A 6,000-nucleotide genomic window follows, 5' to 3' on the forward strand; every position below is an offset into this window, starting at 1 on the left:
GAGATGAAAGGCGTATATCCTTTTGGGAGGATTTTTGGACTGACGTGAGGTCTCTTAAATTAACATATCCGAGGATCTTCGTTGTAGCTCTGAAATAGGAGGGCAAAATCACAGATTTTGGTCATTTCTACAGAAACTGGTGGCTTTGGGAAATTGAATTGAGAAGAAAGTAATTCGAGTGGGAGGTCCCTGTTTGGAATGACTTTATGAATTTGATTAACAGGTTCGCCCCTAAATTGGGGAGCGATATACTTTACGGTAGATGGGGCATTCTAGCGAACATTATACACCTAGAGAGTTTTGTCACATCACAGCAAACGAGGGTGGAGTCTACGATAAATTGTGGTCTTTGGTATGGTCCTGCACCACCAAAAGCACACACATTAGTCTGGCGAGCTATTCTTGGCAGAATCCCGACAAAGGAGGAGTTAAATAAAACGGGATTGTCTTTGGATTCTCTTAGGTGTTGTTTTTGGTTGACAGGCAGTGAGTCTATTAATCATGTGTTTTTCCATTGTCTTCTTGGGTAGAAAGTTTGGATGAGATGGTGTAATATCTGAGGGCTTAATTTTGTTATAACGGGGATGTTAAATCGCTTCTGATGTGAAGACACTAAATTTTTGTTCTTCATTATTATATTATATAATATATATTTATATTATAAGTTCAATTATATAATATATACATATATTATTTATTTACATTTTTTCTCTCTTCTCTCTTTTCAGGCCCAAATACGAATGAAAAAACATATCCAACATGTGGCCCAGTGAAGCAACCCACAGTACCCCTAACCCTAGCAGTATCCTCTTCTGCACCGCCAAGCATCCTGACCGTTGGATCAAGGTGTGATCCAATGGTCCACAACAGACCACGAACATTCAACAAGCTAGGGTTTTCAGAACGCTAGCCTCCCATCCAGCGTCGCAATCATCCCAGCTGAGGACTCCCGCTCCGCACGTCTCTTCAACTCCCCACGGTCATATGCCTCTCAACGTTCAAGTTTCATGGTAGCACGCCACTCACTCCGAATCGTTCGTCGCAAAGATCAACACCAAGCAACCAAGTTAGACTAGGATTCAGAAACAAAACAACATATTTTACTACTATAAATAACTGTAATCAAACCATTGTAAAGTCATTCGGATTACACGAAATAAAAGCAGAAATTTTGAGCAAAATACGAGCAGTGATTCAAAGCATTTTTGCGACAATTAAAGAAGAAACATAAGGTAAAACGGCTCACCTTTCATTATTTTGGTATGCATGTTATTTCTTGGATGTAGAACGCTAAAAGTCGATGACCGGAATAGGGGGTATTCGAAAACTTCTTTTTTAGATCTACACCCCTAGGAGGCTTATTTTGAAAAACAAGGTGGTTTTTATGAAAGATGGGGTCAAGAGCTTCCAAAAAAAGCAATCTTTATTGTGTTTAGCCACCGATGAACGGAGGCCGACATCGATCAACGGCGGCCGGCGAGGTGGCCACCATCGGATTCCTGGGTTCGTGCGACGACTGTTCTTCAAGATGAAGAACAACCATGAACAAGACAGAGGATTCAGAGGATTTTGTTTTGATCTATTTTGAACCAAATGAAAATTATGAGAAGTGTTAGTAGCTTTTAGGCTTTATACTGAACCCGTTCCAGCCCTCCGACCCGACCCATCAGCAGCTAGACTCACATGTTTTTTGAATAAAATAGGGTAAACCACCCTTTTGGTCCCTCTCTATTTTTAAAGGTCGATTTTGACCCCCAATCAATTTACATCTTGATTTTTATTTAAATATTTGGCCACCTAATTTAGTTTATTCTTGATTTAATCCTTTATATTTTGGTTTTAATTATTATTATTTCATTTATTACCTTATTTCATTTATACGTGTATATATTTCCTTTATTACTCATATTATTTATTTTTTCCCTATTTTCTTTTATTCTCTCTTTAATACATATATTTTTTACATTCATATATATATATATATATATTTGTTTTGTTTTATATTATTATTATTATTATATATAGATTTTTTTTCGCTAGCTATATTTTATTATTTTGTTGAAACTTACTAACCCATAATTTTGTTTCCCTCATTATAATTTATTATTTCTTTAATCTAGGCATCAACTTGCTTGACAAAATGGTGTAATTTGTTTGACTTTCTAGTTTCACTTTGTCTCGTTCACATTGTAGTTTATTATTTCATTATAATTTCATCAAGATTTATTATTTCTTTAATCTAAGCAAGCATAACATTTTTGTCTCATCTGTAGGTTCAATTTGTAGCTCATACATATATATGTATGCATGTATTACGCCATAAATTTAGCTGATAATTTTCAATTAGTTAGTTGCATATGATTAATGCGTTCTATACCTCTATTTACTTCCTTTTTTTTATTATTTTTTCTTATCTTATCTTATCTTATTTGTTTATTTATTTATTATTTTCTTCTCTTTATCTTATTTGTTTTCTTTATCTTGTTTCCTAACACCTTTCGTGACTTCTTAAGGGAATTTTCATCAACCAGAGGTAAGCAACTTGGATCGTATTTTTACCTTTTAATTTAAATTTACCACTTTCTTAATTAAAGACAATTGGAAATTATATAGTACCGAAAGGGCAGTTCAAGGGTGCTAACCCTTCCTTGACTGTAACCGACTCCCGAATCCGACATATCTTTGGTAAGACGCAGATCAGGTAAGAAATAAGGTATCCGGTCAACCCATTTTTCATAAAATAAATGATCAGTGGCGACTCCAATCCATATTTTTCAAGTCGAAGCCCAATTCCGGGGCCCAACCAAAAGACGATTGTGATAGCTTGGCGACTCCGCTGGGGACAGGTAAGTGAGTCAGGCTAAGGTAATTTCCGGTTGTCTTTTTAACGAAAGGGTAAGTTTAAATTTTTAGGTAACATTTCGATCCTTATTGCTTACTTTTGATTATATTTTTCGAGTAAATAGTCGCACTAATCGTTTTCTAATGATTTCAGCTCTTAAAGATTTTTCATCTAAGGCTCTAAACCCGAGCTCCGAACCTTATTTTAAGTGGGGGTAAAAGCGACGCCTTCGTGTGAATTTATTCACCGTGCAGGCCTAGCAAGTAGCCTTCAGGATTCATATACCTTATGTCTTCGTGTGAATTTATTCACCTTGCGGGCATAAGGGAAAGTGTCCTCTCGAGTTTAACTTAGTCCACACAAGCCTGTGATGGGTTTAGGACTAAGGGTCTGGCAAGCCCAAGGGGGCACCAACAAGGAGAACTCGGGTACCATTTTTAAAACCTAAACCGGGAGACCATGGAGAAATAGAGCCTACCCCAAAACCACATTTCGAAACCTAGGATGTTTTTTACCTTGACCATGTTTTTTTCCCCATCATTTATTTATTTATTTACTTATTTTTATTTTACTAACCTTTTTGTTTTTGTGTTTGTTTTTTCTAGCATTTGCATCATAACAAGAGGCTATTGATACTTAAAAAATGTTTATTACGCACAAAATAATATGAATTAATGGACAAAAGTGTTGTAATACAAGAGATTAAGAACCCCGAGGTACGACTATGGTCCGAGAAGACTCAGAAGGAAAAGGGAGACAGTCTTCAAGGAAACTATGTGTCAGAACTGGTTAATTACGCCTCTATCAGCCTAAAACAGAACAATGTGCAAGAATTTCGAGACATTTGGGACAGTTGGAAGAATGATCGGAAACAGAAGTTCAGTCAGCGGTATGGTGACATTGCACTTTTGCTTCATGTTAAGACCGATGAGCCCTTAATCATAGCATTGGTTCAATTTTGGAACCCGAGATACAGTTGCTTCACCTTTAACTGGGAGGACATGGTGCCCACTATCGAAGAGTATACTACACTACTTCACTGTGAAAGCATCAGACTAGAGAGGGTATATATCAAACACATCAAGAGTCAGCCTTTCGAGAATGGACTGGCTAAGATTACAGGGGTTGATGAAAAGTGGGTGACTGATCGACTCCGACACAAAGGTAACGGGCAAGGAATTGAGTGGATCCACATAAGGCAACTAATGAAGGACCACCCTGATGAATGGAAGACTATAGACCTTTTTGTACTAGGTTTGTATGGCTTGATCATCTTTCCGAAGGTTTTGGGATGCATTGACTCAACCGTGGTGGAACTGTTTGAGCAACTTCCGAAACGAGTCAACCCAGGACCGACCATCTTAGCCGAGACCTTTCGATCTCTCAACCATTGCAGAAGAACTGGTGGAGGAAGGTTCATTGGGTGTGTTCAGCTCCTTCAAGTCTGGATTCACAGCCACTTCTGGAAAACTAACGGGGTTGCCTACCTCCGATTCAGCACTACCTATTCACCATTGGGAGAGTTCATCACTATGAAATGGCATAAGGCGCTTCGAAGGAAAAATGAATGAAGGTCTTCACGCATCTTCAAGACCGGGATATTACCTGGAGAGCCCCCTGGTTGTTTCTCAGTGATGTTCTTTTCAAGTGTGGGGATTCTGATACTATGACCTGCTTGGACTTTGGGGTGTAGTTGGGTATGCTCCGTTGTTGGCACTTAGATAGTATGGGGCACGCTAGTTTGTCCCAGCAACATATGGATTATCTACATCAGAGTTTATGTATCACGGTGACAGTTATAAGAAGATAATCAAAGAAGCAGCCGAGTCATGAAGATAGTATCCCGGATGGATGTCGTGGCTGCCAAAGATATGCTTACTCCAGATTATATGGAGTGGCGAATATTAAGAAAGAATGATAACATCCCGGTTCAGACTGTGAAGACACACGACTATGGAGGAACATCTCAAGCACGTCCCTTCTGAACTTGAGATAGTCAAGGCATAGTTTGAAGCTATGAATAACGAGCTGAAACAGAGAGTTAAGGAACTTGAAGCTGAACGTTATCAATGGAAGCTGGATGCCGACTCTCAGAAAGATAGAGCAGACAAACTGGAAAAGGAACATAAAAGAGTCCGTTTTGAGCTTGAAGACTTGAGAAATGGGTATCAAGATAAAGTCAAGGATAACTCCAAGTTGAAAGTGACCTCTGAATACTGGAAAGACGAAGCTCATAGCCTAAAAAGGAAGTTTGAGGGGTCTGATGAAAGAGCTCGGAAGGAACAGTTGAAAAATGCTCAGAGGCGCTTAGCAGACAGTCAACATCAAAACCAATGCTTGAGAATCCAGATGGCTGACTTAGAAAAACAATATGGAGAGATGGAAAAACAATAGCTGAGTTAGAAGCTATCGTAGATGGATTCAAGAAGCAAGCAGCCGAGCTTCAGATAGTGCCCTTTGACAGAGGTCTGCAGTGGCGTTTCTGTTGGGAGGAAGCGCAACAAAGAGTAAAGGCTAGAGACGCAGTTATCCAAGATTTCCTAGATCAAGTACAGAAGGCAGCCCGTCATCTTCACAGCTGGCAAGGGAAGCCGGAGTGGTTCGACAAGGCATTCAACCAGTGACAGATGAAGGCAGAAGACTTGTCAACCTACTAAAAGCTGTTCGGGGTCTAGAGGATTCAGTCCGAACGTACCTTTGATTGTTTTTTATGTCTCTTACAATAAAACATTTTTGTCTAAATAAGGATTATTTATAATAATGGACACTTTTCTAGATCAATGCCTCTAAATTACATACATCATAAATTACATGCTTTGCATTTTTATTTTCACATTTTCCATGTTTTTACATTCGTATTAACAAACAGAACATGTCTCAGAAAGAGAAAGAGCAAACACAAAGTTTACCACCGCAAGCATTAAATACGCATCATCCACACAATACTCGGGCAAAAAAGAGACTAATGGAAGCCAGAATGGAAAAACTCGAGGAGAACATGGCAAGACTACAAAAAGAACTAGAAGATAAGATGGCTCAAAATAGTCAGAGCACTTTGGAATCCATCAAGAAAAACCAGGAATCCTTGGTCGACCAAATTGTGGCCAAGTTATCGGGATTACAACAAGCTAGTGTAGTAGGGGGAAGTCCCTCAGAGG

This window comes from Hibiscus syriacus, unplaced genomic scaffold, assembly GCF_006381635.1.
Source record: "Hibiscus syriacus cultivar Baekdansim isolate YM2019G1 unplaced genomic scaffold, ASM638163v2 tig00110303_pilon, whole genome shotgun sequence".
NCBI lineage: Eukaryota > Viridiplantae > Streptophyta > Magnoliopsida > Malvales > Malvaceae > Hibiscus > Hibiscus syriacus.